This window comes from Sciurus vulgaris, assembly GCF_902686455.1.
Source record: "Sciurus vulgaris genome assembly, chromosome: 3".
In the NCBI taxonomy this organism is placed as follows: Eukaryota; Metazoa; Chordata; class Mammalia; order Rodentia; family Sciuridae; genus Sciurus; species Sciurus vulgaris.
Genome location: NC_136463.1, coordinates 99829652 through 99853784, shown reverse-complemented (window position 1 = coordinate 99853784; position 24133 = coordinate 99829652). Strand labels below are relative to the sequence as shown.

The 24133-nt window shown below is 36.3% G+C and overlaps 1 long non-coding RNA gene across 2 annotated transcripts in view; it reads left to right on the top strand.

Annotated features, from left to right (window-relative positions):
- LOC306658569 overlaps positions 1 to 13205 on the top strand; it is a 136036-nt gene extending 122831 nt beyond the window's left edge. For both annotated transcript variants that reach the window (XR_013763078.1, XR_013763079.1), the window contains exons 2-3: positions 12810 to 12908; positions 13069 to 13205. This is a non-coding gene — a long non-coding RNA (uncharacterized lncRNA). The remainder of the gene's footprint in view (positions 1 to 12809; positions 12909 to 13068) is intronic.
- The last annotated feature ends 10928 nt before the right edge of the window (positions 13206 to 24133 follow it).

Genomic DNA, 24133 nt, shown 5'->3' with positions numbered 1-24133 from the left:
CTTTTCCAATAATTTGTACATAAAAATCACAAGACACTTTTAAATGTCAAGTCACACTTATATTGTCTGTAAATCAGTCTATTTTTTCCCTCTTTACTGTTCTAATGGGACTATAAGAAGAAAAGGTGATAGAAAATATCATTTAAACAGAGTTCATTATCTCTCTGTGACCTGAAGTCAGGCCACTGGTTTTGTTTCACCCATGTAGTTTTAATTATTTAAGTTTTTCCAATGCTTCAAAATTGGCATTTTTTTTTTTTTCATAAAATTCCAGATTTATGGCTCCTTTTAAGAAGTTAGGAAATCTGGCCATCCTATACCTATATCTGGCAATTGACCGGAACAGAATAAATGTCACTCAAGTTTAAAAAGGCCATATACTGTCTAGCTACCCTTCCTTCCTTCCTCCCTCCGTCTGTACCTCTCAATATGTCCAATTGTGTTACTTACTTGATCCTTATATACATTGTGTGTGTGTGTACACCGATCTGAAGCATTTGCTGGATCCTTAGAGAAGCCTTGGTTTTTTCACAGGCTCCTTGCCCAATTTTTCTAACTTCAACACCAACTCCTTGAAATTGAGGAAAGCTCACAAAAGAGAAAGTAAGTCATAAGAGTGTAGTAAATTCTGACTTTGAGTAATTCACAGTTCTTTTCAAACAAGCAAAACTGCCCTTGCTTTCTCCATCCCAATTTTCTAGTATAGAGGCTGAATGTGAGAAGGTTGATTTGCTTCCAAAACAGAGCAAATTTCTCAACAGGCATCATCTCCTCAGTAGGAGCAGCAGGCAGGTAAAGCAACCTGCCAATTCTCCATGCCTCTTTGAAGCCACTTAAGGAAAACCCGGGGGTAAAATAAAAAACAAATGGGAGAGAAAGTCTGTTCAGAAAGAGAATCCCAGGTTGCAGAGTCCCTCCCCCCTTTCTCTATTTGCATCCTTATAGCCCCCTATGACTTTCCCACTTGTCCAGAGTTTTGAAACAGAGTAAAGGCTCAGAAACAATTGGCAGGTGATTTCAAGTCATTACCTGCCTGCCATGCTAATTACAAGTCATTACCTGCCAGCAGCACACAGTTTTGTACCATTTGTGAGACACAGGGAGGATCTACTTAACTGAAAGGATCATTTTTCTCAAACTAAAGAATGGCAGTGTTGGCAGCCCTCTGCCCACCAGTGTAATGTAATGCGAAGCTGGCATGCATTCCACAAGGCTCATCCTTGAAGATGTGCACACAGGAATCTTGGGTGGAAAAGGCCAGAGGGATATCTGGAGCTTTCTGTCATTCATCACTATTTGCCTCACATTTCGTATTGCTCTGTATTGTGGAAAGAAAACCCACAAATCCATTTTGCAGTTTTGCTGTAACAACTCTGTTGAAACATACTAAATACAGAGCAAATATAACTCTATAATGTTAAAGGTGTGCTTTATAATCAATAGGATTAGAAGTGTCATTACTTTATCAACAAGACAAAGTTTAAGGGCTAGGGATATGGTAAAGGGCTTGCCTAGCATACAGGAGGCCTTGGTTCCAACCCCAGTACTGCAAAGAAATAATAATAATTATAATAAGAGTTCCATTATAATCTTCATTTATACTTGCATACTAGATATTGCTAATGTCTGTAAATTATGCATGTCTCTGTTATATGGAAGTCCATCAAAAACCGTCATTTGTAATCCACATTGTACATAAATTGTGAATCAATGGATAATTAAAAAATTTAATGCTTTCCGGTTACTTTTTAAATTATAAAGAGCCCAGTTTTACTGGTTTCAATTGCAAGTTTAATTTTATTTTGTTATCCATAACAAACATAGGAATTCACCAGTTTTTAATTGGCATAGTTAAAATCCCCTTGTTTTACTCTTCTGTGTCCTGGCAAGGAACATAGGACATACTAGGTATGTCACACATTAAATTTTGCCTGAACTTTGAGGATAATTTCCAGGATTTTCCAAAATGACACTTCTTTTTATTCAGCAGCTTGAACATAAAGACAGAGCACTCTTCTGACTGCAAATATAGCAATTATACCAAGTTATGCTTTGACACTGTTACCACAGGCAAGTGGCCAAAGAGCATCCACAGTCAAAATATCTAAGCAAGTTAACAAGCTCCCTTTACTCTCTACAGAGAGGGAGAAGAAAGGGAATCCAACCCCTGAGAAATGTTAAAATGAAGGAGAAAAAAGGCTGTTGGTGTTTGTTAAAGAAAATGGTGTCGGTGTCTTGGACTGATCAAGGTGTAGAATCTGGGGCCCTGACAAATGCCCAGGCCTACGTTTGACAGAAAGCCTTTTTCCAGTTCAGATCTGCTTGATGATCTCAACTAATGAATGACTCCGGTCTGCGAGCCCTTGCATTGGAGCTACACCTTGCTTTATGGTTCGGTCATACCAGTTCGCCCTCCCTGTCACCTCCACTCTCTCCCATCACTTGCAAGACTACATTTTACCTCCTCATTTTCAGTACCATTTTACAAAATATCACCGCATTTATCACACAAAAGACATCGAAACTAATTAAGTAAACTCCAAAGAACTATTACAAATCATTTTGCTTCAGCCAGAGATATCAGATTTAATTAGGTGATCGGTGTTGATGGGGTACAAAAACAAAAGCTAACTCCTCTTTGAAAAGGTTCAGGCCCTATAGAGACCCAGTCTTCCCACTATGACACAAATAATAATTGAGCATTTCTTTAAAAAAAGAAAAAAAAGACAAGCATGAAAAAGAGCTTTCTGTGTTAGAGACAAAAGCTTTCAACTAAGGTTTGTTTTCTCTTTTTGCCAGGTGATTTAAAAACAAAAAACATACTGTCTACAAAGAAATAGCTATAACCTACATTGATATCACCATGACACAGAATATAAAGTGGTCCTAACAAGCATAATTTTTGCAAGTGATTAATCAAAATCTATTTAGCCAGTCATCTTCAATAACTATCAACAGACTAGCTTAATATCACAATGACAATCATTTATTTTTCCCTAGGTTATGCATCAGATAATACGTTTTCTTCAGCATGTAAAACAAATGCTTTTAAGCTTAAAGTTAAAGTAGTTTAAAAGATTTGAGTTTTAGTGTCGTGGGTTTCTTGTTCACAAGGAAAACAGAAGAAAAACTAGATTCTCGACAGTACACAGTATTTGTGGTCTATAATTAGCTGTTTCTATCGTTCACTAACAGTGTTATCTCATGTGTTGGCAATTAAAAATATAAGGTGGAATAATTATTTTTAATCAGCCTTTATGTGTTAGTTAGCAATCCCTGATCGATATGTCAGCTTTTCTTTTTTTTTTTTTTTTAATGTTGAATCTCAAAACAAAGTATTTTTATTCTCAAAAATAGGCAACATTTTTTACAAAATATATTTTGAATGAGAAGTTGAAAACTCAATTCCATTTCTTTATTTTCAAGGCACCAATCTATGACTGCCAGACTTCTTAACCCCAGAAGCCATTATCATCTCAACTCTTACACTGTATTTCACATATACATGCACAGACACATAGAGAGATCATGAGGGTAAACAAATACATACTAGTTCACACATGATAAACATGGACCTTTTTGATTTTAACTGGTATTTATAGTGTTAAGCAACTCTGAATAATGGCTTTTTATATGCTGTTGTTAAACAATCTTCCTGGAACTTTTATCCAACAAATGCACATAACTTTCTATGATGGAATAGCCTTAAAGCAAGTCTGAAACAGTCATACAAGTTACCAAAAAGGCCAATGCAATATTTCCTGAGTTTAAGTACACCTCAAAATTCCTTTCTTTGGCTCTTAAAATGTTGAAAGGAAAATAATTTTCTATGTTGGCATTTAAATGGTATCATTCCGTGTGAAAAGAGTTACTGGGACATTTGTTGGAAGTCAACAAAAATAATTTGGACATATTTTGAACTTATTTTATCTGACTCCTCGACATTTAATTTGGTGTGAAAAACGGCAATGGTAGAAAACAGATGTTAAGGGGCCAAGTATACAGCAGAGGTCAAAACAAACATAAAACACTGCTTCCATTTCTAAAAGAGGAGGGGAAAAAAAAAAAAAGATTCCTCCAGCAACAGGTTCTATGTTAAACCTGCTTTTTTATTGTTCTGCTTGTGATATCTGTAGACTACACAATGCAATACTGTCTGCCATGGAGCAATACCTCTCAGCACTAGTAATTTAAGACTTTCTTCTCTGTAATACACTGAACCATCATAACCTGTCTCTTCCCATTTAGTTTAACCTACAACCACCACATACTGATTTGGCTGTGTGTGGCTTTTTCTATTGCCATTTATTACTCTGCTCGACTCCTGAAATTCTGTTTGCAATTTAAGGCCACAAATTAGAAGCGTAAGTCATCTGTTTCCTATAATCCCCCTGTCAGGACTGGAATCGCATTTGGAGCTCAGCACTGAGCCTGAGCCTGGGCTCTTACAGACTTTCTGATTGGTTGGCCTCTCTAAAAGCTGCAGCAGAATAAATAAAATGCTGGAAAATAGAGGTTTAAAAAAAAAAAAAAAAAGGATGAAAGAAAATAAACTATTTCAAATATTTTCTTCTTCCTTCCATAATTATTAAATCAATTGTTCCAATAGCAGGGTTGTTTTTTGTTTTTTTTTTTTAATCCAATAAATAGCAGAGCTGAATATTACTTCTTTGACAAACTGGTATTTAAGATTCCACGTGGGGGGCTGGGGTTGTGGCTCAGTGGTAGAATGCTTGCCTAGCATGTGTGAGACACTGGGTTCCAGCCTCAGCACCGCATATAAATAAATAAATGAAATAAAGGTATCATATTCATCTATAACTAAAAATATTTTTAAAAAACCATTCCACATGGGAGAAAAGTACTAACATGCTTCAAGCAGCTATGCTTTTGCTGCACATGGACTCTCTTTCATAAGTACTGCCATTTTCCCCACAAAACACATTTTGCTGTATTGCATATGTACTAATTAGCTGATGTTTTAAAATAGTATCATAGATCTTTTGTTGAGGTAAAAATCTATGAAATCCTAATCCATTCATTCTACCAGGCCTTCACTTTTAATAAGCTTTACTTAGTATCCCTGGCTTTTAGAGAAAGATTTCAAAAGCTGAAGTAGATAATCAACTTATCTTTTTGGAAAATATTCTTTTACTAACATAAAAATTGGGGAATATGGGTGTTTTTCTTTATTTGTCTCCTTGATTCATTGTAGTAGACTTCTTACTGCCTCTACTGAGGCTTTAGATTCTTTTAGCATTTCATATTTTGAAATGTTCCACTCTTTCATTATTCTTTAAGTATTCAACATATCATATTATAGCTAAAGACAGCAAGATACAAAATATAAATGGAGAGAAACAGAGAAGAGCCACACCTGAACACATTCTGAGTTTTCTAGGCCATAGTGAACTTTCATTGGGCCTTAAAAATCATTAGTTAACTGGAATGAAATCCAACAGTCTGATTCATGTTTATTAATATACTTACATTAACCATACCCTGGCCAGAGGTTGGAAATAAATAGATCAATATTAGCTGAATGCCCCAAAAGCAGAGATTATATTTCAAAAGAAAGCAAAGTTCAATGGGAAAAATTATACATGTGATACAAGGTAAAAATAAAAATGAAATAAAATAATCATAACAATTTTCATTTAAAGAAAAACAAAATAATTTAAAGAAAAATAAAAGAAACATAATATTAAATCATTTGAAAGGTGGAGAGTTATTTACAATACTGCTCCTGGAAATGTTTTCAGTTTCTGTAACTTAAATTTGATTTCTATTTTTTTTTTTTTTTTTTTTTTTTTACATGCAGCTTTTGCAGGCTGTCTATGGGGTGGCCTATGATCTCTGGTTATTTTAAAAGAAACAAAGGAGGAAAACTCGCCAAGATGTTGAGGTTTCGAAGGAAAAAAAAAAAAACATACATACACACACACAATTAGCTACTGTACATGCGCGCTCTGGTTATTTCTAGATTTTTTTTCCCCCAAAACTATACTTTCTGTGTTGCAGATTTATTTAATAAACAAATGCATCTTCTGGGCCCATAATACACAAATGCATGCTACTGTTAATTCATTTACAGAATGCGCCGTGATGGCCCCTGAGCAAAAGAGCAATCTTGTTATAATGAATGTGTACTATTCTTAATAAGCACACTGTAGCAACGACCCGACTGCACACAAAAGCACACCCAAACCATTCGGTTTGTTCCCAGAGCTCGGACACCAGCACCACTATTAAATAGCTGTGCGCTGGGAGAGCAATCCAGTATTGGCATGCAAATGAGCGCACGAAGAGGCCAGATGCTGCTCTTTAGAAAGGAAAAGTGCCTCCGCTCAAATTTGGGGGGAGAGAGAACCTGTGAATGTTACAAGCACAGGGCAGCTTCAAGAATGCGAGCCATTATATTTTTGACAGGGGTGGAACTGCCGGTGGGATGAGCTTATGGAAGATGAATAGCGTAGAACTTCTTGCAAACACGTGAACATTGAAGCACTCCATATTTCCATGGGTTCACCAGAGATTGCTGAAGATTTTGATTTGAGTCTGTTTGTTTTTATTTTGCGTTTTTTCCTTCTTCTATTCTGATTCATTCTTCTTCCATTCTGGCCTCTTGTGTTGAAAACATAGGAGATTTCATCTTTACTTTTTAAATGGAAGGCATCATCGTTTTTAGAAATTAAATGATTCTCGAACATTTTATCATCACAAAGAAAATATTAGGTTATTAAAAAGTACATGGATATTTTCCCAAAAAACTAGTTCAAAATGCATGATATTCAGCTGTGTTTGGAGACCTTCCTGGACTTTCATAATTTATGGTGGGCATATGACCCATTTGTTGCTGCCTTTATCTTATCATAACAATTGACAGACTTGAGAATAGAGTAGGCGGGTCGCCTGTACTCAGGAGACTGAAACTGGTCTAGGAACAACATTGGTATATTGTGTCCCAATCAGAATCAGAACACTGTTTTTCCTCTTGGCTCATTTTTTAAATTTTCTTTTCTTTTCTGTGTTTCGGAGTTATTGATTTATTTGATTTCTTCAAGATAGTTGGAGATAATAAGAATCAAAGTCATAGGTGTGTTTTGAAAACCTGACAAAAAAGAAGTAGGAATATCCATATGTGATAGAATTCACAAGGAAAGAAAATAAGACTACTAAAACAGAGCTAAATATATGTGTAATATGTGCCTTATGTAATGATGGTATTTGGGGACAGTACCTTTCTCTCTGCCCTCATTATCAATGAATCACACAATGGTAGAATTTACCATGTCTTATTTCTATAAACTTTTTTTCGGTTTCCCTTTTTCAACTTATTTTATTTTTTATTTGCTCTTTTTAGAGATACATGACAATAGAATGTATTTTAACATATTGTACATACATGGAGTATAACTTATTCTAATTAGGATCCCATTCTAGTGGTTGTACATAATGTAGAGTTTTACTGATGGTAAATTCATATATAAACATAGAAAAGTTATGTCCGATTCATTCCACTGTCTTTCCTATTTCTATCCCCCCTCCCTTCCCTTCATTCCTCTTTGTCTAATCCACTGAACTTCTGTTCTTCCCTTGCACCCCCTGCCATTGTGTATCAGCACCACCTATCAGAAAGAACATTTGACCTTTGGTTTTGGGGGATTGTCTTATTTCACTTAGCATGATAATCTCCAGATCCATGCATTTACCAGAAAAAAGTCATAAAGTCATTCTTTTTCATGGCTGAGTAATATTCTATTGTGTATATATGCCACATTTTCTTTATCCATTCATCTATTGAAGGGCACCTATATCTGTTGAAGGGTTACATAGCTTAGCTATTATGAATTGAGCCACTATAAACATTGATGTGGCTGCATCACTGTAGTATGCTGATTTTAAGTCCTTTCAGTATATACTAAGGAATGGGACAACTGGGTCAAATAGTTCCATTTCAAGTGTTCTGAGGAATTTCCACACTGCTTTTCAGAATGGTTGCACCAATTTGTATTCTCGTCAGCAATGTGTGAGTGAGTGAACCTTTTCCCCCATATTCTGCCAACATTTACTATTACTTGTATTCTTGATAATTGCCATTCTGACTGGAGTGAGATGGAATGTCAGTGTAGTTTTAAGTTACATTTTTCTAATTGCTAGAGACATTGAACAGTTTTTCATATATTTGTTGACCCATTTGTATTTCTTCTTCTCTGAAGTGCCTATTCAGTTATTTCTATAAACATTTACTGAACACTTACTTACAGGTCGAATCCTACACCAAGCCCTTAAAAGAGTTGTATTTCTCTGCAAACAGATTGAAACTGCTCCTGGAGTAACGCTGATAGACGGTAACCCCACCAGAATTAGGGCGTTGTTTTTCCTCTTGACTCATTTTTAATTTGGGGCACATGTAGTGGTCGAATCTACATACTAGACCTCTATATCGTAAAGTATTAATTATGAACCTCACAGTAAATAAATCTTCTATACAGAAATATTGATTTTAGTAAAAGTTAAATTGGATATAAATTTATCTGGTGGGATTATTTATTTCATTTTTTTCCTTAGATGTCATATCATTGGATCTAAATTTCTGAGTAACTCCTTTTGGTCAGTCAGTTGGTGCATAAAATTCATCCATACATTTATTTCATAGTTGTTTATTGAGCAACACATTAGTTCCTCCTGCTGCTGAAGCAAAACATCAAAACTTGATTGACTAAAAACAATGAAAATTTATTATCTCATAGTTCTGGAAGATGGAAATCCAAAATCAATGGGTTAACAGAACTACGCTCCCACCTAAACCTCTAGGGGAGGGCTCTTCTTTGTCTGATCCAACTTCTGGTGTCTCTGAACGTTTCCTAGTGTGTGGAAACAGTCCTTAAGTCCCTGACTCTGTCTTCATGTGACTGTCTGCTCTTTTTGTCTGTCTCTTCTCATTTTATAAAGATATCAGACACATTAGATCGGGACACACCTTAATTCAGTATGATTTCATCTCAACTTAATTACATGTAAAAGACCTGATTTTCAAATTAGGTAGCATTCATAGATAACAGGGTTTAGGACTCTAAACATCTTTTGAGGGAGAGAAAATTCAACTCATTATAAGTACTTACTAAGTATCAGGTGCTTGTACCTGATTATCATGAAGAAACAAAATGCTGTGAAATCTGTTGTGGAATTCACCATGAGAAAGTTGCTGAATTTATCTGGCAATTTAAAAAATTAATAACAAAAAGAATGTTGTTGAAGATATTCTTTAGTTTCTTATAGAGTTTCCTTCTTATGAGAAATCACAGAAGAAAACACTCAGAATTCACCACCAGGAATAATTGAGTTTCTTTCAATTAATTGAAAATTTTAAAAATGTTTTTGATGCTATTAGATATGTAACTGATCTTATTGCTCTCTTTGATTTGGCAGTAAGTTCAAATTAAATTTGGGATTTACCACAAATAAGTATAAAATAACCTCACAATTCTATTTTATATAGTGAACTTTACCCAACTTAATCTATTTTTCTTCCTTTTATATCCCTTGCTAATTCCATTTTTTTAATCTTGCCAAAGCATTATTAGAAGTAGCATTAAATGTCTAATTCTGGAGTAAAGCAAGGTATAAATGAGTTTTTAAATTAATTAGTATAATTTCAAATTAATATGAGTTTTCCCTAAAACAAAAGTAATTTAAAAGATGAAATATACTGTGAAAAAAGAATACATTTTCAATACTAATGTATTTGTTCTCAAATAATGGGACTAATTAAATAATAATGAAGTAATAATAATATTTATGAAGCTAAGGTGAATCTTCATATAATGCTGAAGTTTGAGGGAAACCTTTGAAGCAATGAAGTTTGGAAAATTTCTGTATGCTCTATAAGTAATTAAAAAAAAGAAAATCAAGGGATTAACATGATCATTTGCTTAAGATATTTGAAGGCTTTCATATAGGTGGAATAGACATAGTTCAGAGTCAAGATTTAATATCAATTGGTATAGTATATTACAAGACAGAATGAGAAGAACTAACCCAAGATGACTAATACTGGGAAAAGATGTTCCATTCCCTTCTCTCCATTATTAGAAATGTTCTAACTCTGGCATATTATGAGTCAGGGACCTGAAATAAGAATCCTATCTTGGTAGAACTAGGATTTCTTAAACCCAACTCCAAACTCCTAGGATCAATGATTTTATATGTGGTATATTGGTTTGATTGTTTTGGTTGTTGTTTTTGTTAGCTTTGGGTTTTTTTTTTTTTTTTTTTTTTTTTTTTTTTTTTTGTGGGTGTGGGTGGGGTATGTGTATGTGTGTGATGGGAATTTAATCCAAGGGTGCTTTACCACTGAGCACACATCCCACATCTCCCCAGTCCTTTTAAATTTGTGACATAAGGCAAGGTCACACTAAGTTGCTGAAAATGGCCTCAAACTTGCAATCTTCCTGTCTCACCCTCCCCAGTCTCTGGGATTACAGATGTGTACCACCCCATGCCCAGCTGGTTGTTAATACAGAAAAAAAAAAAAAAAAATTTTTTTTAAAAGAGATCTAACATATATATTAATTTCACAAACAGAGCCATTTAGGAAAGATTTGCACATTAAATAGGTCTCTTAGCACCAAGCATACACCAACACTTCCTTTATGCAATCTTACTGAATAATACAACCATAATACCTTTTATTTTGATAAGCAGATCATATTTTATCTTATTAATTCTGAAAACAAGCAACTGAAACTTAGCAAGAAAACCTTATTCATCCAATGGCCAATACCAAATCTGTAGCACAAGAACTGAGTTACCAGTCTCAAGATTACAATCAGACTTGGAGATATAGACATTCTACCTTCCAAAGAGTCAAATCATCACTCAAACATTAATTTCAAGCCCTATGTGTTTTTTATTCCTTCTGCAATCTCCAGACATGTCCTAATGCAATCTTTAGACATCCAATTTCTGAATCTGGTCACTAAAAGATACAGGATGACCCTGCAGCTCTTTTGAATGTAGTTCCAGGGCCACATAGCTTTAAGACCACGTCCATGCACATTACCTTAGTCATTTTCATGACTAAACTTTTCTCCTTCTCACACACTACTGAGCCAACTTTCCATATGGTAGGATCCCAGGATTTACCCAGTCATCTCCCTACAAACCTGTCTGCCATGCTGGGCTGCACTTTGCTTCTTGGGATTTCTTTCAAATGCATGTGCAGTCGGTTCAGTAGATGAGATCATTATTCCTTACACCCTTTCCCTGATGGATGACAAACTACTGCAACAAAACTGAATACTCCCTGCATGTTATTTCTGGCTTTACTAGTGACGCTCTGTGGTTTTAGCCAAGTCACTCACTCTCTCCACAGTCAGGGCTCTTCAGTGGTAAACTGGAGGTTGTTAGTTCAGCAGATCGTATGCAGGAAATACTGAAGTCTGCAGTTGAAAGTTTCTACAGACCTGGGAAAGTATTATCATTATTATTGTTGTTGTTTATGACTAACACAGCTGCAGAACTTGAGGATTTAAGATCTCCCCGTGGATTTTACTGTGGACTTCAGAACCTGAGATTTAATTTTGAAAGAATTAAATTTCCACTGCGCTTTTCGGGCGTGACTGTGAGAATGTGTGCTGACAGACTGTTGTCTTCGGAGGCAATATCCAGACTCACTAAGACAATGCCACAGCTTGAGCAGGGGTGACCCTTTCCCATTCATCTTAATGGAGTGTTAAACTTGAAGCCTAATTAGGTCCACTTAAATGCCAGCATTATTATACTTTTCTCTGCTTATCTTCATACCAGAAACAATCAACTAATGCACTCATTTAATCTGAGTGCGTGCAACGATCACATCCAGACACCCTGTCATTTTGATAGCCTGCTTTGCAGTCATAAAAGTACAAGTTTTAAACTTGCACTTTGGTTGTTTTTAATTGTCCACATAATTAGATTACTTTCTATTCCCTTGAAAACTTAGAGGTGAGACTGTATACACATATATTTGATGTTTGTAAGGCAGTAGGGCCTGATAACCATTCCCATAATGAGAAACTGATATCAACTTGCTCCCAGGATAACAAACCAAGATGTGTTAAATGAAAGATCCCATTCCTGTCTCTTAAAGAAGGCTCACAGATTTTATAGTTTATGTCCCCATCCTTTCTATATTCTCTAATTCATCATTGCTGCCCAGGCTCCATTTTAATTTTTAATTCTTGTAACAAACCTTGAACAAAACAGAATTAAAAATATATGAATTTGCACTTGATTATTTTGTACCTAGTAGAATCCAGATCTAAGCCCTTAATGCAAAGTCCTTGACTACCTTATAAAATATCTCGTAAAAGTGTATTTATTTACTCAGGGCTATAAGGAGATTAGTCTGTTTTCCTTTAGTGGTCTCTGTGCCAAGATGGCATATGAGAACATTTTTGAAAGTTTATGGTACAGGCATGTGGATAAAGACATTAATTATCGTCTTCAGGATGGGATAAATATCCCACCCCTCTACCTACATACTCCCTGCCTTTAGTCATACCTCATGTACCCCAAGCAGGTCAATGTTCATGAACATAATACTTGGAAGTACATTTTCCTAAGGTATCTCTAGTACACATTACCAACTGCACCGTGGTTTTCTGGCTCTTCTTTGGCAGACAGCAGACTGTGTCCTAGCTCACTTTGCAGTAGGGTTGGACTACGTCTAATTCTAATCAGTGGACTGGGACATGGAGGTCCCTATGGGGAGGAAGCATTTAAAATAAAATGCATAACCCTTAGTGCCCTCTTTCTCTTCTTAGACAAACTCTGAACCCCTCTTTTGAGCAAAAAGTGCCATGGAATGGAAGCAGCCTGGAATGCTTGGTTTCTACATGGAGAGATTCCTGAATCCACAGAAGGTTTGTATGACTGAAAATATATGTTTCTGGTTAACCAGTGAGATCTTGGTGTTGGTACTATAACATTGCCGTGCCTGTCTGGGTTAGTAGAATGTCTCATATTAATTTAGCCAAGTCTCACTAGATAGATACTCACATTAATTGTCATTACTTCTTCTAGCTTCAGAGTGAACAAATGAAGGCATGGAGCTCAACCCAGACAATCCACCAGGGTCTGACTTCACTCCTCATCTTTGACTCCCTTGTGTCTTACCCTGTGATCTTAAATGGAGGGAATTAATAGAGGAAGGGAATCATGAGGAGGGAGAAGAGAAGGGTATAGGGGAGCACTGGCAATGATATCTACCAAATTTTGCTATGCCCTTATATGCACATACCCTTCAATGAATCCTACATATATATAATTATAATGCTCTATAATAATAATAATGATAATAATAATAATAATAGAAGGGAGATGAGGAGAGGGATGACTAGAGTGAAAGGTAAGGTACTGGGAAATGAGATTGATGAAACTGTTATATGCATGTACAAACATAATATAATTAATCCCACTACTATGTATAATTATAATGCACCAATAAAAATATTTTTAAAAGTTAAGTTGTATGACGGGCTGATGATTTCACCATGAAAAAGACTTGAAAGATAATAGTTGTTTAAAATACTCAGGACATTTTCCAGAGAAGGAGAATACATAGTCAAAGCCAATAAAGAGTCAAAGAGAGTGGGAAAAATTCCTTAGGCAAAATCCTAAAACTCAGGTTCTCAGTATTCAAGAACATACTGGGGCAATCATTCATTAGCCCACTAAATAAATAGGACACTATCTAGAGTTATTGAGAAGAATCAGGGAACCGTTGAATATAATTTGTTAAAGGGGGCTTATGTTAATAAAAATATCAAACTTTATCTGACTTGTACTAACCAGTATTTTTATTGAGCCATTTTGATGGGGTACTTGTGAGAATTCAAAACTGCGTTTGAATTCCAGTGGTTTGGGAGGCTGAGGCAGGAGGATGGCAAGTTCAAAGCCAGCCTCAGCCAAAGCGAGGTGCTATGCAATCAGTGAGACCCTGTCTCTAAATAAAATACTAAATATGGCTGGGGGTGTGGCTCAGTGGCCAAGGGACCCCGAGTTCAATCCCCAACCCCCGCCTCCGCCGCCAAAAAAATCTTCCTATGCAGTACTAGAGATCAACCCATAGACTACCAAACCATATCCCCAGCTTGCAAGCATTCAAACTTTTAAAACAGTTTCTCCAACAACTTTGAAAGACAAAAAGTCAGTGTTTACTTTTTCAAAGATAGGATTATTGTGTTTACATTAAAACAGGCTACATGGTTGTAAATGGTTTATAAAGTAAGAGTTTGTTTCCCACTTACAGACTTAGTTATGCAAATTCCCTAGAGGATCCATAGATATTGATGAGCTCCAGCAGGGAAAGTGAACCTTAGGGAGTCTTTTACTAAGACTAGAAAAGAGGGAAAGTTTGAGATGCCTATTAAAGGGAAAGCTATGCAGAAAGGGATGAGGAAGGGACTGGCCACATGGTTAGAGAGCCATGATCTATTTGGCCAGTGCAGAGATTGCAATGCAAGCCATTTACACAGTGAAAGGCATGCCCACATCAGAGTCATTTGAGATTGGGAAAGCAGATCTCCAAATTACCAGCTCTGTGAACATAGGCAAGTCAATTTTCCCATCAGCAAAACAGATGGAAGAAATACCTTCCTCACAGGCTTAATTTGAAGTTTAAGAGTTGAGTAAGTCCATAACATAATGTCCCTAGTGTACTGACAGTACATACTAAGTTTTTAGCTGATGTTAATGATGACTAGATTTGCATGTATGTGGACATGATTTATGTAAATTAAACCATATGTACATAGTAAATAATAATATCAGTACTACAGGTGAGTCCCCTCAATGATTGTTTCTCCACAAAAAAGGGGAGACCCAAGTCTGACACTTCTTTAGTTGGTCTCACTTCCTAAGTGGTTCTTGTGGTGTGAACATTTCCCAAGGACATATGTGTGATGTAACAAAATGTTTAAGATACAATTTGGAATTTTTTAGAATCTAAACATTGCATAAGAGGCAGCCCTACTGTGTTAATACAGTAAGGAATCCTTGTAATGCAACTGGTAAAGGATTACTCACAGTTTTGTAAGCATGATTTTTATTTGTTTGCTCTTCTGCCATGAAAAGCCACACAGTTTTGCAAAGAGTATATAGTACTGGGGTCCATAGACCTAGGTTCAAATTCTAACTTTACCATTTACTATTTCTGATGCAAATAAATCCTGATCCTCTTTCAACTTCCATTTTCCCATCAGTAAAATTGGGATAGCCTCACAGGAATGAAAAGAGGATTAACTCAAACAACATATACAATGTTGAGTAGACTAATGTAAGCAAAAATATTAACTGTCTTTCCAATCCTTAATTCCCTATAAAGCCATCAGAACATCATAATTCTTGGAGTGTGTCTCTCTCACTACATTATTAGCTTCTTGAAGGCAAGAGCTAGGATCATTTACACTTTGTGCTCCAAGTGTCTGGAAGGACAAAGGTAAGAATTTGGCTATGACATCAAGAGTGATCATTGGTTGCTAAGTACATGTGAAATAAAAATGTTCTGTCTCCTAGAAGCTTGAAAAATTCATTTGTAAGCATTTTCTCTACTCACTTACCTGAAAATCTCTCCTCTCTATACTCCTAAAAGCATCCTTTTCCATCAGTTTGAAACAAATAAGCAGTAGCCAAAGCCAATGTCACCACTGACCTCCATGTTACCAAATCCAATATTCTCTGTTCCTATCTTAACCTCTAGGCACCATTCAGCACAATTTATTGCTCTTGTTTTCTTGAAACACTTTCTTCTCTTGGCTTCCACAATACTTGCCATCATGCTCTTTGTCATTTGCCCCGCTTCCCTGACTCTTCCTTTAATAAGCCCAGCTCATTCTGGCCCTCTTCTCTGTCTGTACCCTGTTACTAGTGAGCTTATCCCTGTAACCCATGAATGGTGAACACCATCCAACATGCATCCCAAATCTTCATCACTAACCTTGACCATTCCCCAGAAATTCAGATTGAATTGTTACTTGATATTTCCACCTGTATCAAATAAATATTGCAAATTTTGCATATGTAAAAGAGACAAGCTGCCTTTCTCTGTCCCAGTTAATTCCAACCTTAAGCACTCTATCTCGATAAGTAGCATTATTCTCCGTGGAGGTCAAGATCATGATTTCATTCATGGTTTCTTAAACTTTAATGTGTGTATGAACCACCTGTAGATCTTCTAATTCAGTAGGTCTGAAAGATAGCATATGAGTCTGCATTTGTAACATCTCCAAATGATGTGATGCTGTTGGTCCTAAAATCACATTACTATATAGTAGGGACCTTGGATATAATTCTTGGTCCCTTCCCTTTCCCTAATGCATACCCCCATGCACATCCAATTAGTAATGCTTAGAAAACCACAGCTCTCCTGAATCCGGGTACTTTCCAAGAGTTAACATCTTGTCAAGGCCACCATCGTCTTTCTCCTGTATTACTGCAATAGACTCCTAGTTCCCTGTTTATTCTCTGTCCTTTTTTCAGGATGTTCTTTCCCCTGCAGTCACATCCCTTCACTACCAGCCAGTGGCTGTTCCCATCCCACCCATGATTATGACAGCCAGTAAGTCTGATCTGGTACCTGCCTGTCCTCCGATTTATTTGTTACCTCCTCTCTCACTTTACTCACAATGTGCCAGTCACACAAATCTCCCCTTCCTCAAATTTGCCAAGTTCACTCCCACCTTGAGGCTTCTGCACTAGCTGGTGTCTTCTTGGAAGGTGCTTCCACCTGATCTTTCTTTCACATGGCTGGCTGCTTCTTCTCATTCAAGTCACCACTTAAATGTCATCTTAGAATGACCTTTCCTGACAACCCAATCCAAAATAGCCATTCTGTCACCTGTCACTTGCTATCAAATCACTTATTTCTCTGCATCTCACTTATTCTTTTGAGAGAATTCCCACCTTTTCCCTCTCCCTCCTCCCTGCCTACACCAAGAGTACTGCTGGGTGTGGTGGCACACGCCTGTAATTCTAGCAACTTAGGAAACTGAGACACAAGGTTCACAAATCTGATGTTAACCTGGGCAACTTAGTAGAAAGACCTCATCTCAAAATAAAAAAAATAAAAAGGGATAAGCATATAGCTCAATGGTAGAGGGTTGCTAAGTTCAACATCCAGCACTTTAAAAAAAAAAAAAAAAAAAAAAAAAGATAAGCCCTATGAAAACAGAAACTAGGTTTATCTTATTGACAGTTGAGGTTCCTGCATCTAAGGTAATTCTGTGCAGGTAGTAGGCACTGAATAGTTATTTGATGCATAACTGAATGAGTAAATAATTGAAGGAAAAGCAATTGAAAGCAAATATGCAGCTAACTGGTGTCTGGGCCCTCTGCTTTGTCACACAGATTCCTTCTCAGAGGCCACGCAGTTCAGCATGATATAATTGAAAATTCAGATGAGCATCCGAGGATGAATGATCACTACTTTTATCATTAAAGACCTTGGAGAGGGGGAAGTTCATTCATAGTGATTGGAAAATACAGTTTGATCAGAATATATTTTTATAAATGGACAAGGATAGGGTAGTCCCACAACCAGCAATATCTGCATCACCTGGGAACTTGTTAGATATGCAATTCTCAGGTCATGGCCCTGACCTTCTGAACAGAAACTGTAAGAGGACAAGTAAACTGTTTCAAAGGTTCTCTAGGTGATTCTGAGGCATGCTAACATTTGAGAATCAGTGATTTAGACCATTCACATCATGAGTTTCCAGTATTCAGAAAAGTTGGTGTCTTTCAAGGATATTTAGTCTAGACATTAAATAATGTTCAAAGAGTCATTCAGAGCTCTCAATTTGGTTATTATCCAGCATTACAGATATGCTGGAAATGCTTTGACTGACCTGAGTTTATTCAGGAAACAGGACTCTAATTCCCTCACTCCATTATCTTTTACTTTCCATATCATTCTCATTTGTTCCCTCATGTTTAGCTAATGCCACTAATACCAGTAAGTCTTGGTATCTGAGGAAAGCACTAACACCTGAACTATAAACTAGTCATGCTGGGTAGCTCTGCTACACACACACACACACACACACACACACACACACACACAGAGAGAGAGAGACAGAGAGAGAGAGAGAGAGAGAGAGAGAGAGAGAGCCCCTATTCAGTTGCAAAAAGAAATTCCCAATGTGTAGTCATATCTGAACTATGATATATATTTCACCCAGTTGTTCAATGAACCAAATCTCAGTAACCTCAGCATGTCTTCATGTCTGTCTCAGGCAGATTTGAAATTCTTAGTTACATACCCATGGTATCTACCTGCTTTCAGTTTTGATCCTAGAAATATTTCTGTCAGCCATTGCTAGTTTAAAGATGAGAACTTACATAAGTTAGTGGTGAGTGAATTAGTTTAAAATAAATTCAGTACTTGGGTATACCAATTCCATGTTGGTTTTCAGAATTCAAGGAATCACTCTGGATTTCCATGCTTTATCTTTGAATTTAAAACAAAAGCAGCTGTAGTAGGTCGCTTCATAGGTCAGGAAACATTCTGGCTGCATGTGGAGAGGCAAGGCCCTTTTTTTCTAAAATTTATCCTAAATATATTTGTTAATTCCTGTGAAACTTTTCCAGCTGTCAAAAAGAGAATGCGTTAGTCTGATGAGAGTCAAAAATTGAGAGTAATATTGGCTCAGTAGGTTCAAAATAAAGATTGTAGGGGACATTCCAGGAAATTCAAATAAATTTCTTGGTCTCCTGCCTTGGTTACATTTGGGTATTGTGCAACTAAAAAACAGCATGTTAGTGGAAAGTGAAAACAACATTACACAGTGTTATTTAGATTCCCCTAACATATTCTAGGATGTCATTCATTTTTGCATGGATTTTGTTTTTTATAGATCAGATTATGTTCCCTATGTTGCAAAAATATACCTGAGACTAGAAGAAATAGTAAACCTGTCAAGACTAAAGAAAGGTATAATCACCATAATTATAATATCATTTTACAACTATATCAGACTTGGTTATCAAAGTACCTTCATAAGCATACAGCACATTATTAATTTTAATAAGTGCTAGAAACTTATGAGGTGAGCGGAACAAAGATTATTCTCCTCATTTAAAATATTAACATGCACAAGTGAAACATTAAGTGGCTTAGTCAAAATCACAAGAGTAATGAGTGGAGCTGGAGTGAATTCCAGGTCTAGCTTTTTTCTGTTATACAATACACACTTAACAATTCCCAGAAATCCTAAGAGGTGGTAGAAGAAATCCTCGTTCAATAATACTTTGTCCAGAGTAATACTTCACTCTGCCCTGATTATGGACTTATTTTAGCCATAATGATAAATGACTGGTTTAAAAATTACATACACTGACTGATATGAGAAATCACCTTCTAAAGACTCAGACCCATCCCACACTTTTTTACAGTATTTCTTATCATGCTAATGTAAAATGTTGGAGTTAGCAACAACTCAGAGGATAGAGAAGGACATTCATTAAACGAAGAAAGAGCACCTATTGATTTTTCTTTCCATTGTAGAGACAGGTAATACAATTTCATTGCCTATCCAATATGAAAATAGGACTTAATGGAGTTATGGTTTATGATTTGGCCATTGTGTCAAACTTCCTTTTCAGCAATCTCTTCTCCACGTCAGACTCCACCCCACAACACTGGCTGACTAGATAGTTAGAGCTACCCGTTTAGGACCAAATGTCCTCAATTCTGCAGAAAATGAGACAGAGTATATAAAAGAAAATACAAGTTATTCAGCTACAATAATCATAGCTGAAGAACATTGGAAAGATGTGCATACAGGGACTGTCCCTTGGTAGCACAATAGAGAAGGACACCACTCCAGACAATGTGGCTGTCTGAAGGTCATGGTAAATTGAAAATGTATTAATTGTAGCAGAGCTTCTTTCAGGCAAGACGTAGCCTCAACAAACAAAAAATTGAGATGTGTTGTTCACACTGTGACTTTTTTCCCTAAAAATGCGTAACTGTTGTGTTATTGTGAGACAGTTCTCCATGGGTGTCTCACTTTTCTGCAGATCTTAAAAGCAGACTCACTCACTCACTGCTTTTGTTCCAATTAGTTTTTCAAGGATATTTATATAACAAACAGTCAGGAAAGATCAAGTCTCCCTCTCAAGCAATGGGCTAACGTGATTGTACTTTATTACACTTTCAGGTTTCCTAAGTGCAGGATTTCTATCCTGTGACACGATGTAGGGATCATCTGGTCATCCAGAAAGAATGGGGGAAGTAAATGGGCTGATGGTCATGCTGCTTGCTCTGAGTGATAAAGTCCTTTGTCTCCAACCTAGGACTCCCTTGAGGACATGTCCTTTAAATAACCAGGTAACAGCAGTACTGAGAACTGTGATTATTCAAACTGAATAGTTGTCTCAGTGAGTTTGCTAAGTTATGTATTGGTGGTATTAGTCACACTCCTCTCCTATGGAGATTTTTACTGACTTTTCCTCCTTATCTTTCCCGTTGCCACCTTGATGAGGTGGTCTTCAGTACCCTGGCTAAAGCGGAAAAAGTATTTACATCAGAAGTCTTACATTGAGAAGTATTTACATCAAAATTTGGTTCAATGCTGATAAGGCTGAGAAATGACTTAATCATGTGTATAATTGTGCAGAAATTTAGGTTAAATTAAATTCCATGCAGAAATTACTCTGACAGAACTGTCTCCATGCTGCCCCTACACACATGTGTTTCTGGGAGTTGGGCATTTCATATGTACTCTGTTCCTTTGGTGCCCACTGTACTCTGCCATGTGCTGTCCTCAAGTTATGACTCCTACCACCTGACCTGTCACTCTTTTAACTTTCTTGATGCAGATAGTTCTTTGCTCATGGTGGTCTTTATCCCACGAGATGCAACAAGCCCCACAATATTCACAGTCTATACCAAGTTCAAGGAGCCAAGACTCATGGAGCTTCTGCAGAAGAGTGGCTATTGATGTTTCTCACCCTGACTTTAAGTGCCACAGTCCCTTCTGCTCTTGTTTCTGTGGAAAAGGGAAGATGGGTCTTCTCTACTGGGATATACTCTGCTAACTCAGTGTAGCTTGCACAGCATATTTATTTCTAGACTTATCCAGAATCACCATGCAGGATTCTCCACCTCTTCACAGGATTCTCTTCCTCTTCAGTTTCCATGAGACAGTTTACCAGGTCTTCAGTTTCCTCCATTAGTTTCTCTCAGATTCTTGGACCTGATTCACAAAGATTTTGTGGGGTGAATACCCCAGTCAACCAGACATGTCTGAACCCCCAGAAGTGGGCACACTAGAAAATACTTGCTCTGGGCATCTGCATGGCTCATTTTTTTACTTGCTTCAAGTCTGGCTCAAAAGTCACCTTTTCACGGGAGCCTCTTCTAACCATACATGTAAAAGCATGAACTCCCACTCCTGCCCCAAATGGTTATCCCCTTCTCCACCATATTTCCTCATTTACAACCTCCAAATGTATTACCAATTGTATTTATGTTTATCATCGTCTTGCCCCACAGATATACACATTTCAACAGGACAAAGAGTTAAATCTCGTTGTCAGACTGATGTAGTCCAGCATCCAGTTGCTGCTCAGTGAATATCTGGACAATAAATGGCTGAATCCCTACTTTCTGGTGACAAGTGTGATGTGTTCCTCTCATACTAGTTACATTAACCACATTCCGTTAAATCTAACATCCAGCAAACATACTTTGGCTAAAAAGATGATTGTGAATAATGATTCAAAGAGGGTAGACCTCATATGAAGGACCAACTAGTTGGACAAATAATGGTGATTCTGGTTTCCTTTCACCTTTGAAATGAGGGCAAAAAATACAAATAATTTTAGCTTGGCCTTTCTATTATTTGTAATGATTATCCATTTTTAAATTCCTATAGTTCTTATATCCAATAATTTAATTCTTTTCTTAATCCCTTTCTTTTTCTGTTGCCATTTAAAATTCCTCTAGAAAAGAATTATAACTGTTAAAACTCCTATGTAAGTCAAGATATGCTATTAAATATCATAATGAAGTAGAGTAGATTTTGTGTATATGTTAATTATGGGGGAAACTGGCAAGAATTCATCCACTTATATTTTAGGAGTAACATGTCAAAATAAAAACGAAATAAAGGAAAGTCTTGATTTGGGGTTTATAAATCTATGAGGAAATACTAAAGTGCAGATAAATTGCTATAAATATTCAGAAAAGCACTTAGCATATATGAAATTCCTTAAAATATTCATACATTGAAATACAGTATTTTTATGCCTTTAAACAAGAAGGTAGAGGGATATTCATGGCAATGTTATTCAAAAGGAATAAAAATTGCTTAAAACCTAAATACCCAACAATAGGAGAATATTTAAATCAGCAACATGCTTATTATTCTATGAAATAGAAAACTATTTACTTGCTTAAAATTATTTAGAAGACAACTTAAAGAAACCATCTTTACAACATAATGCTAAAAACTAAAAGTTAGATACCCACTGGGTTCAGTGGTCCATACCTGTAATCCCAGTGATTCTGGATGCTGAAGCTGGAGGATCACATGTTCAAGGCCAGCCTCAGCAACTTAGTGACATCCTAAGAAACTTAGCAAGACACTATCTCCACATAAAAATAAATAAATAAACAAACAAACAAATAGGTCTGGGAATGTGGTTCAGTGTTTAAGTGTACCAGGTTCAATCCCTGGCACCAACTAAATAAATACCCATCATAAATCACACTTTTCAAACACTAAATACATAGTGTATTTACAAAAAAATGTAAAATGAAGTTTTAAAATATTTTAATGTTAATTACTTCTGTTTATGGAATTTAGAAATCATTTTGTGGGTAACTTCAAATATATCAAAATATTCAGTATTCAATGTCCACCTTGATAGACAAGGCACTTGGTGACAAAAGTTTTTAAGCAGTAAAATAATGCAAAATACTCTGAATATAGCAAAAGAAGAGCTGGCATTTGATGAACTGTGATTTGAGCCAAGATTTCTATTAAACATGTTAATCCCCCTACCAAATAGGTATGGTTGTAATATATTACAGAAGAGGAAACCAGAGTGAAAAAAAACTATTTCAGTATCATTTGGTCAGTTAGGGGTAGTGTGAGATTTTGTCCACAATTTTCGGTCCCCAGAGCTTCCGCTTTTAAACACTATGCTCCATTATAAACAGTAGACAGCAACCCACCATGAGTCAGCTTGTAATCTCCTTTTGATTAAGACAATGAGTTATTTTCAGGTAGTGCAGTGTTCTTGATGGTAATTACTGTTCAAATGATTTCGATCTTTTAACTGTTGGTTAGACATCTGCTGCCTCTCTCCAGGGTATTTCAATTTCTCATATCTAATAAAATACGTAGAACACTTCGACTTAGATACTGACCAAAACTGAGGGTATTTACACTTTTAATTGATTATAATTAAGCTGTAATTATAAAGATTTTCTCTTTTTAGAAAAATCTTTCAGAAAAGAATTGTTTTTAAAATTAAAACTAGCATGTCTGATGAATGAAGAGAATTTTAGAAGTGTCAATGGCAAACAGGCCTCCAAAAAAGTCACAGCTTCATAGACACTGCCTCTGAATGAAAAGTTGGGGACTCTCTTGGATCTACCTGACTCCCTGGCATCCAGGTAGATCACTGAGTACACTGATTAACTAAAACAATTAGTTTTATACGAATTCTCCTCAGATCCAGTCAAACTGAAACTTATTGAACTCCCAGGCCAATACAGAGACAGTTTTTACCTCAGAATAGAATCTAAGCAACTCATCTAAATATGTGTGGATATGTATCCTGAGATATATGGTTTCACATTACCTGAAAGAAAGCTCTAGATCAAAAAGAGTTCCTAGGGAGAACTGCAAAATATACAAAATAAAGAGAGTCTTACAAACTATATTTAACATGAAACAAAGCCAAATGAAGAGTTTTTGCTCAATTTTTTTGTGCCTTTCTGTCCCTTTTTTTTTATTATTTCAAACAAATGGGATACATGTTGTTTCTCTGTTTGTACATGGACTCAAGGCATAAGATTTGTGTAATCATAAATTTACATAGGGTAATGTTGTTTGATTCATTCTGTTATTTTCTT